Raw genomic sequence first — 9207 nt, forward strand, 5'->3', positions numbered from 1 at the left:
TTTTATAATCAAGACATATCTAAACTAAAGCTATATTGGCACTACAATGCTCATGTTCAATTTTAAGACTAGCCACTGGTAATATTATACGTGTGTGTGTGTGTGTGTGTATACACACTTTCTGTATTAATTCATAACTGTGTTTGTATTTAAAGAGCAAAATTTGAAGCCAAGTGCGATGGTACACACCTGTAATCCCAGCACTTGAGAGGCTAGGGCAGGAGAATCACTGCGAGCTTGGGCTACACAGTGAGTTCAAGGCCAGCCTGAACTACACAGCCAGACTGTCTCAAAATAAAAAACAAAAAGAGCAAAATTTGAATTGTGATACATAGTTCTAAATCACAGTTTTTCATTCAATATTATGTATATGCTTATCATCCAATAATCTTCAACACAAATCATAATATACAAGTAATCAAAATATATAGTGAAGTTTGAATTTTTAAAATTTATTACACTAAAAAAATACTTTGTCAATAATCTTTCTCAAAACACACCACATTTCAAACACACTTATTCCATCGCTCTTGTCACTTTTTAAAGGAGTTCTGAAAGTCATTCATGTCTTTACAAGATATAATAAAAAATATAGTCAATGATGGTGCTGAGTGATATCCAACAGAGTCAGATCATAATAGAGTGTGGCCTTATCCGACAACATAAAGCCCCAAACTGGCACACGGGCTTTTCCCCAAAATCAAAATGACTATGAAAGGTAAATGTTTTGAGCTGATTCAGGACACTGAAGAAGCCATGACAACACAACCAAAGACACTCACAAAAAACTGCTTCAGAAAGTGGCAAGAACAATGGGTAAAGTGTGTTCAAAATGAGGGGAAGTATTCTAAGGGAGACTAATAGCACATTTTTTACTGTAATACATTTTTAAAATTTAAACATTCACTGTATTTTTCAATCTTACCTTGTAACAGTTTTGTTTTGGTAAAATATTAGGAAGAATTTAAGCCAAAAAATTAGCTGTATGACAAAATAATCCTTCCTGTTACAGTTAGCCCAATATTTTTGCCATTTTAAACTTCATCAGCATCAGCTAGAAAATAATTTACACTCTAGTTTTCTTAAAGTCTTTTCATATTTAAACAGATATACATACAAAGAAGAAAAAAACCTGTATTTTTATGGGGAATTCTTAAAAGTACAGAAAATATGTCAAACATCAAATTCTAACTTAAAAGTAAACATTTTTCATATGCTGCCATTTTGACCAATTTAAAAGTCGTTTTTTCGGGGCGGGGGGCGTACCAGGGATCAAACTTGGAACCTTGCACTTGCAAGGCAGGCGGAGGAACAGTGAGCTAAATTCCTGGACCTAAAAGTTTTAATTAAGTTAGCAATCTTTGGAAACAAAATATAAAATATATGTTGCCATTTTGACCAACTTAAAAGTCGTTTTTTCGGGGCGGGGGGGTACCAGGGATCAAACTTGGAACCTTGCACTTGCAAGGCAGGTGGAGGAACACTGAGCTAAATTCCTGGACCTAAAAGTTTTAATTAAGTTAGCAATCTTTGGAAACAAAACATAAAAAGTATCCCAACATATTAGAGAAGAACAGCAACAACAACAAAAAAACAAAAAAAAACCCATTCTAACAAATGAAATTATTCTAAAAGTAAACTACAATCACATTTTATTACTGAGAAAGGTTTTCTAAAAGACAAATCTATAGAGATCATCAAGGTTAAAATTATTCAAATGTAAATAACTTCAGTACCAGCTACAAGATTACCCAAGCTCTCTAAAATTATCATTTCTAGTAGAAAATCCAAAGAGGAGATTTCAAACAGAATCCCAACGTAAGACTAGGGACACTTGTTTTCATGCACTGACTATCTGCCACTTACATACAGATGCTAAAGATACAGACCAAAAAACAAAAAGTTTCTATGTCCAAAAAGTGACTGGTTGGACTAAACTGGTTTCCTTCAGCAATCCGACTTCCCATAGCTGGAGTAGGGTATAGAGCAATGCTGCCTCTCAGCAAGAAGGAAAGCGAAGGGCAAGCTTTACTTACGTGGAACAGAAGAAACAGTTCATCATCATAAATGTATTTCCTCTTTTCCACATTCTCCCCCAGTAAACAGTAGTATGTGTACTTAAGCCACAAAAGGGAAAAACTAGAATAACAACTGAGAATGATTATCTACAGGGGACTACTCATGAAAAAGGCAGGATATTATAATCTCTGATTGACACACATAAATGTAAATTACACAGGCATTTGTGGGGAGAAGCACACTAAGGTCACAAGATACGTATCTAAAACTCATTTGTAAAATCAGACAATCCATTAACTAAAACGTGTAAGTCTACTTACTGCAGCATCTATATTATATGTACGTGAGGGCATGCTAAGCACACACTACAATTATACTATATCCCTAGCTGCAATGTATTAAATATGCATTATATTTTAGCTTACATGTATATACTAGCTCACTGAACATGTAAATGTGTATATGCATGTGTGTTTCTAAGTCCATTGAACTACAGAAATACTTAATATATTAGTTGCGTGTAAAAGTGTAAATTGTATAACTGTATATAAATAGTATAATGGACAATGTGAAATAGGAAGAAAAGGGCTAAAGGTATAGAGGAAGTGGGAAGGGTAGTGGAAAGGAAATAAGGGACAAGAAAAAATATGAGAAAAGGAAAAAAAAAATGGAAACAAAGTCTATGTAAATAGGGGAGGAGGGAGTGGGTGAAGGGAGGGCAGGAGTATGGGAAAAAAATGAGAACCAACGTCTGTCATGTAAGAGTACAAGATCCCAGTGATGAATGTAACTGAACTATATATTTAAAAAGTACTAATAAACTCAGTAAGATCAATAAATAAATAAATAAATAAGTTGTTTGGAATTATATAAATACAAAAGAATCCGATCTGAATCTATTACTTCAAAACAGGTTCCTACTCAAAAATAGCACATAGCTTATGATTCTATAATCATACATACATATATACATATATGTAAATAAATAGAAAGATATATTTCAGAGGTGATAGGGATTGAACCTAGGTAAGCAGATGCTCTACCAGAGCTACATCCCCAGCCTAATTCCACTGTCATATATCTTAGATGCACATATGTATAAGAAAAAGAAAGTCAAGAAGGCATCATCATTATATCAACAGTGGATTTATACTCAAGACCAGAGGTCATTTTTATTTCATCATATTTGCTTATCTGTGTTTGCTCATATTTTGCCAAAGTAAGGATTACAGTGGTACCTCAGTTCAGTACATGAACTTGATTCTTGCCATGATTCTGGTCACAGAGTCAGACGAAAATAAAATCAAATTCAATAGCTAGGTTCAATGTTGACCTTACGGGGAAATCGGATTTAGTTCTTGTCCCACTGGGTTTGTAATCAGAACTGTGGAGAGACTTGAGTTCATGAATTGAGGTACCAATGTAGTAGTATATAAAATATTAAGATAACAGCTTCCATGTTCTCTGAATTTTATTTATAAAAACAGACAAAGTTAAATATCCCATTTGCTATCATCAACACACTTACATAGTATGGTTCTGCTTCCCTTTCAGTTATCTCATCTTGATACAGAGTGAAGCAAGTTGGAATTCGTCCAAACCACACATCTCGAAGCACATCTTTGTCATCTGTCATTCTTCCAGTGGTTAAAGCAGTACATACAGGCTAATTTTTTTCTTCAACCAAGGTCAAACTAAAAATAAAATGAAGCGCATTAGTCAGATCTTTGCAAAGAGAAATGAATCCACCACAAAACAAAAAGTCTATAGAAAAAAAATGAATGGCATGAATATTATTCACTTCAAGAAAGAAAACACTACAAGACTGAGCCAGGCACCGTGGCAAACAGCTATTGTCCCTCCTACTCAGGAGGCCAAGAATGGTGGATTGCTTCAGTGCAGTATTTTGGGGGTAACCTAGGCAACATGATGAGACCCCACTGTCTTTTTAAAAAAAGAAAAACCAAGCCAGACATGGTGGTGCAAGCATGTAATCCCAGCTAATCAGGATGCTGAGACAGAGTGTGTGAGGTGGCGGCCAGTCCGGTCAAGTCAGCAACACAGTTTCAAAAAATAAAAAGGACTGGGGCTATAGTTCAGTTTTAGAGTGTCACTGCATTCGATGCCCAGTACCACAAACCAAACCAAACCATGTTATCAGCATTCTTTAGAATGCAAAAAATAAGCACAACAAATTCTAAATGTAGATCTATTATCTATTTAAAATGATCACAGAAGTAACCAATTCAAAATTTATATGCAAGTAATGAATTACAGTCAAAATAAAACTATACTGTACTTGCATCTTCCTTTTATTCTGAGAAGAATCTTATCTAAAGAGAACCCTATGATCCCTTATGGCCCAAGTCCAAAAGATCATTCTCACAATTTTACCTGCCCCATCTAATATATATAACTTGTCCTATTTTCCAGATACTATTATTCAGAAGAAAAACAAAAACAAAAACAAACTTACTTATCATGGAAAAATCTTTACACAAACCTATTCCCCATTCTAAATTTCTTTTTTGTTTCCTCTGGTACTATATATGGAACTCAAGACACTCTACCACTGACCTACATTTCCAGCCTTTTTTCCTAGCCCTATTCTGAGATAGAGCCTCATTAAGTTGTCCAGACTGGCCTCAAACTTACGATCCTCCTGTATCAGCCTCCTGAGTAGGCGGGACTACAGATGTGTAACACCATGCCCAGCCCCATTCTAATTTCATCCAATCCATAATCTGATCCAATCCATATTTCCAGTTTTATTTATGATGCTTCATTTCTCAAAGCCTCTAGCAAAAGTTGCCCCACGAATACCTTGCTCTATGTACTACTATTGCTCTGTCCTAATATGAGTAGGCGGGAACAGATGTGTAACACCATGCCCAGCCCCATTCTAATTTCATCCAATCCAAAATCTGATCCAATCCATATTTCCAGTTTTATTTATGATGCTTCATTTCTCAAAGCCTCTAGCAAAAGTTGCCCCACGAATACCTTGCTCTATGTACTACTATTGCTCTGTCCTAATATGCTCTTCTCTCATCTATTCAAACCCTACCCACTCTGTAAACCAAGCACATGACCCTCTTTCTTAAAGAAACAGTAAATACTTCTACCGTGAACTCTTAGAATAGTCCCTATGCTACAAATACAGCACCTGACTTGTTGTATGTAAACCTGTTGTGGGATTGTTCTGAGTATGGTAGAAGGACATGGTTTTTGACCTCTAACATCCAAATGCCTTTCAGTGCTAATAGTCTACAACTAAGCAATACTATAATATATCTCTTGAGTAAATATTGAAAGAATACTAATACTACTTCAAGTATCTCAACAGATGGCACCTGAATACTAAGATTCAAAAAAACCTATCCAAATAATATTCCCCATATTTCATGGGCAGCTAATTCCTAATTCATTGCATGTATCCTGTGAAAACATTCCAAATCATATGCAAACCCTAGTACAACAAAAAAAGTTTAGAAAAATATCAATTACTAACAATGAGTTATGCAAGGAACTTATTTCCTTTCTTTTCTATTGCCTTGGCCAATGTCAAGCACATTAAAACTGCTATAAGTTAAAGAACAAAGCTGGAGGTCAACTGGATACAATGTCATCAACAGGTAAATAAATAGAGGAGGAAAAATTTGCTCAATATAAAAATACTAGGCAACAGTCAAATCAAGCTAATAACTAACAGACTAACCATAGTGTTCTTTTAAAAGCACACCAGTATTTTCACTTTTATTAAAATATGAAGAGTATCTTTGGTAAATTGTGTGTGTGTGTGTGTGTGTGTGTGTGTGTGTGTGTTTAACTTCATGTAGCTTCACAGTGATTGGCCTCAAACTGAAACAATACTGAGTTTCTCTACACATCAGAAATTTTCCAAGTTTACAAATCACACCAAATTAACTCACTACTTCTTATGAGCTCTCTCTCTCTTTTTTTTTTTTTTCAAGTACCAGGGATCAAACTCAGGACCTTGAGCTTATGAGGCAGATGCAGTGCCCCTGAGCTAAATCCCCAGCCCAACACACTACTTCTTGATTCCATCAGTAAACTGTCCCTTTAAAATAAACTTACTAACCTAGCATGATGGTACATGCCTATAATTCCAGCACTCTGAGGGGCTGAGGAAGGAAGCTCAAGAGTTTGGGTCTAGCCTGGGCAACTGAGCAACCCTGTCTCAAAATAAAAAATATAAAAAGGGACGGCGATGGAGCTCAGTGCAGAAGAGCTCTGGGTCCAATACCCTGCCTGGTACCACACACACACACACACACACACACAATTACTAGTGGCAGGAATTAATGAAACCTGGGTTATGGCAAGTAATCTAAAATTGAATTTGATATAAAGGTGAAAAGCAGCAGTTTCAACAATGCTGATTGTAGTGAACATGTAAAACATAGGACTTTGTGACCCCACAAAAAGCAGAATTAAGCAAAGTAAAACTAGAGTGAAATTGAGTGAAGCTTGACAGCTAACAGCTTGACAGCTTGACAGCTGACAGCTTGACAGCTGAGTGTTAGGACAGATAAGAGTTTGCTGTGACGTGTGTGGAATTCCCCCCACCATCTGCTGTGACACGTGATTGCTGTGACATACGATTAAGAGTTTGAAGTGAGGTAATGGAGAGTGTCAAGGCGTTAACTTAGATAGAACACATGGATGTATTAGATAGAGATAAGTTAAGGTATAAAAGGAGAAGACTACAGACAGACATCGTCCTTGACGACCCCGTCAAGATGACCAGCTGAAGCTCTGCCCGAGACACAGACATTCTGTTCCAGATCCTGACTGCTGAGCCGAGGATCCTGTTTGCTGACACGAGAGAGAGCCAAACCAACTTGAGACCGTCATCAACATCGAAGTCGCGGCTCGAACCTGCAAAGCCAAGGACCAGACTACACCCACCAGGTCGTATGCCCTCACCTACAGCATGCTAGGACTTATGATTTTGTTAGAGATATTATGGGCTGGCATTATTTTTATATTGCGCTGGCAATTGTAGTTGTATCCTTTGTGTGGGCTTGTTTCTGTATTATTAAAGAAAGTAAAAGCATTTATGAAAACGAAACTGAATTGACAATCATTGATGCGCTGACCCGTGATCCCGAAACGCAAATCGGTGCTCGCGACACTGATACATTCAAAACAGCTACAACTAAGATTCCCCTTTGCTCACCTAGAGAAAATAATACAAAGCAACAAGCTCCCTACTAACAGACTTCAAGAAAATTTTATTATAGTTTTAGTATTTGTTTGTTTTCTTGGGTTCAAGTGCCACCAATTAAGCCCAAGGTTCTACCATAACACTATATTGCCAGTATACTTTAATTATAATTTTAAATAAAGGTACAAGATCGCAATACATATGTAACTGTATTATTTACCTTAAATGTACCAATAAACTTAATGGTTAAAAACAAATAGCTCAAAAGTCACTATCAATACTATCACACTGGACAATTTTTTTTCTTTTGAGAAGAAACAGAAAATATAACTCAAGCTGGCCTGTAATTACAGCTACTCAGGAGGCTGAGGCAAGGGGATCCCAAGTTGGAGACCAGACTGGACCATTTAACAAGTCCTTATCTGAGAGAGACAGAGACAGATAGAGACAGGAACAGATAGAGAGACAAAGAGATAGAGAGACAGAGACCAGAGACAGAGAGAGATTTCAAGACAATTCAATCTTAAGGTGGATATGGCCATTTAAGGAAAGGCCTCTATCTCTACAAGCTCTTCTTTTCTCTCTCCAAGCACTGTCCTTCAAAAAACAGAGATGTGATTGGTCAGATCCCAGAACTCCATTTGAGCTGTGTTTATTAATAGGCAGTGATCACCACAAACCAAAACATTCAGAGACAGAGAGAGATTTCAAGACAATTCAATCTTAAGGTGGATATGGCCATTTAAGGAAAGGCCTCTATCTCTACAAGCTCTTCTTTTCTCTCTCCAAGCACTGTCCTTCAAAAAACAGAGATGTGATTGGTCAGATCCCAGAACTCCATTTGAGCTGTGTTTATTAATAGGCAGTGATCACCACAAACCAAAACATTATCCATGTCAATATGGCTTTCTTTTCCCTTGTCTAGGATGCTACAACACTTGACCATACTGTTCTTCCTTTCCATGTCATTCTCTTCTGCTTCTCCCTTTCATGTGTCAGAAGGATCAAAAGGAAGAACCAATGGTCTCTCTCTCTGTTTCTGAGCGTTTCTTCTCAAAAGTGATACAAAAATAAACAGGAGAAGAGTGAGTACCTCAAAAGCCAGACTACAGTTTTGGGTTTTAAATTCTATCACAGAATTTAAAGTACAAAAAACCAGTGTAAAAAGACTGACAGACATGTTGGTGCATGCCTGTGATCCCAACACCTGGAAGGCTGAGGCAGGAAAACAGGTCTGAATGAACCCAACCTGCGCAATCTAACTGACTTAGCAATACCCCATTCCATAATTGGAAAAAAAAAAAGAAAAACCTTTAAAAAGAGAGAGAGATGTAACTGTGTGAAGACCCTGGATTCAGCCCCAGTCCAGGAGGAAAAACACTGGTACTTTATTTCCAATATATCTTTGCTTCTTATATCCTTTTTTTTTTTTTTGGAGACAGGGTCTCACTATATAGTTGAGACTGACCTGGAACTCACTATGTAGCCCAGGCTGGCCTCGAACTCACAGCAATCCTCCTGCCTCAGCCTCTTGAGTGCTGGGATTATAGGCGTGCGCCACCACACCCGCCTCTAATATCTTTTTTTAAAGGCCATCAAGGGAAAAAATGATCAGCCAAGATAGCTAAAGGTATAATGTGACAGTTGGTACAAATCTGCAAAATTAAATCCATAAAACAAGATTTGTGAAATGCAAAACAAGACTACTTATTGCCTTTTAATATGCAGACTCAAATTTATTGAACCTTAAAATGCCATTCATTATCAATAAACATTCATCTATAATGAACTACATGAAAAAGGATGACTATAGTCTGATAAATATACATACTTAAAAAATATATAAATACTGGAGATACATACATAAAGGTTAAAAGATGTCGAGTTTTCAATTATCTTTTTCCAGGGCCAGGGATTTTGCTCAGTGGCACTGTGCCTGCCTAACAAGCGAAAGGTACTGAGTTTGATCCCTGGTACTAAAAAAAAAAAAAAAAAAA

General features: G+C 36.8%; 1 long non-coding RNA gene across 1 annotated transcript in view; it reads right to left on the reverse strand.

Moving 5' to 3' along the window:
* Nucleotides 1-249: 249 nt before the first annotated feature.
* Nucleotides 250-9207, reverse strand: part of LOC104868134 — a 17017-nt gene continuing 8059 nt past the window's right edge. The window contains exons 2-3 of the long non-coding RNA XR_781960.3: nt 3548-3713; nt 250-284 (exon numbers count right to left, since the gene is read on the reverse strand). This is a non-coding gene — a long non-coding RNA (uncharacterized LOC104868134). The remainder of the gene's footprint in view (nt 285-3547; nt 3714-9207) is intronic.

This window comes from Fukomys damarensis, unplaced genomic scaffold, assembly GCF_012274545.1.
Source record: "Fukomys damarensis isolate Sample0158 unplaced genomic scaffold, DMR_v1.0_HiC HiC_scaffold_23, whole genome shotgun sequence".
Lineage (NCBI taxonomy): Eukaryota > Metazoa > Chordata > Mammalia > Rodentia > Bathyergidae > Fukomys > Fukomys damarensis.